A 1,899-nucleotide genomic window follows, 5' to 3' on the forward strand; every position below is an offset into this window, starting at 1 on the left:
ATCCCCTGGCTTTCCATATTCCCCGTTCCATGTCTGGGAAAGTCTGTCCTCGACCTCCTCCCTTCCCAAGGTGGCACTGGCCATGCTGTCTGGGATCATTTTTTCCTGCCCTTACTCCTTTTTTGGCCCCTAAGCCTTCCCCTTCCCCAGTAACTCCTGCTCTGGTTCCATCCCTTTCTCCAGCTGCTCTACCTTGGGGGCTGTGGCTTTTCCATGGGGGCCCCTCTGGGAATGTCCAAACTGTAACCTGAGCTCCAAAGGCCAAGGCTGGTGTTTCATCATCACCCCTGAAGTGGTGACAACGCCTGTATCTTTGGGACAGGAGCTGAGGATGAACACTGAGAGCTCTGCCCCTTGTAGGAGGAGATGAAAGAACTGCACCCTTCCTACGAAGATCAAAAACTGGAAGAGACAGAACTAGAAAACATTTATGTTTCTATTAACAACCACTGCTTAATTTGCTTGGCTGCTGTCCGAGTGTTAAGTGTTTGTTTATAGTTTTGTTTACTTAATGTCTTTTGTTGTTGGGTGCTAGTGTCCTTAGTGTCCCACAGAGCAAGGCAGGTGCTTTGTAGGGGGGTTTCTATGGTGTAAGTTTAGAAACATTCAAAGCTTCGAATCAAAGTATAATTAAAATTTTAAATGAATTAAAAATTAATTTTTTAAAAAAGAGGCAGTTGTGAGGTATCCCTGCCCAGGAAGGCAAAGATTTAGTTTCAGATAAGCATTGTTAAAGTGAGAGGCGTAGCTTTAAAGCCCAGCAAGAGTGGATTCCATTCCTCTGCCACATACAGGATGTGCCCTGTGAGCCCAACAAGAGTTGCCCCACCCCAGACCCCTCATGGGGTGGCAGCCCAGGGACTTCTGATGGGGTTTGAGCCCCTGGGGTTTCTCCCTTGCTCTGTCCCTATTAGTGACTGACCTTGAACTCCACCTGGGTTCTGTCCCACAAAACCCATCACCGAGCCTCTGTTCGGGGCTCTCTGTCTCTGCATCTGAGGTGAAGAAATGGTTTCCTGAGCAGAGCCGTCTCCTTGGAGTCCCGTGTTGGTCCCTGGGAACTGCAGCCTCCCTGGACATGATCCTGCAGCCCTGGAACGCTACAGAACAGGACCTGGATTCAAAGGACAACATTTTCTGAGTCTGTGTGAAGAAAATTTCAGGTCCCATTTGAGTGAGAGTCTTGGTCACTGCAATTTTCCAAGTTCAGAATTTGTTTTCCTGGTGTCAGACATACTATCAAAGCCATAATTGTCAAAGAACATACTTTGTGTTTTAGTCTTCCATGAGAAGTTCAGGGGACTTTTGGGAAGCACCAGAGGATTGAGTAGTTCTAGGCTTGTTTTTATCAGGGAGGCCACAAGGAAGGACAACATCAAATTGAGTCAAGTAAAAAGTGGTTCTGACACAACCTGGTTCCATTCAGCCAACATCCTGCACACGTGTGAAGTGGAAGAGACATCCTCGAGTAATGGCCTGACACACCATCAACAGCAGAATTTAATTTCTGCAGGGGTCTGAGGTTTGAAAACATGCAATGTGGGAACAATTAAATGTTCCTTAGCGTGGCACAGTGCGACCTGTCAAGGACTGGAGCAGGTTCCGTGGCCTGCACAGCCCATGGCAGTGGGAAGGGAGCAGCCAGAGCTCCCGGGGTGGCCCAGACAGCACAAGTGACAAACCCAGGGGAACAACCCAGAGTCACAAAGCTGAGCTCTGACTGCGACTGGCCACGCTGGACTGGCACTGCCAGCTCTGAGCTCTCCGGGATTCCCACCGCGTTGTGGGATCCCCTGGGTTTGTTTCCCCTGATCCCGTTCCTTACACCTCACCCTCCTCACACCCGCCCAGCCCGGGCTCAGGGAGCCTCTGCTGCACACATTTCCCTGGCAGATGTTT

Source organism: Parus major, chromosome 8 (assembly GCF_001522545.3).
Source record: "Parus major isolate Abel chromosome 8, Parus_major1.1, whole genome shotgun sequence".
NCBI lineage: Eukaryota > Metazoa > Chordata > Aves > Passeriformes > Paridae > Parus > Parus major.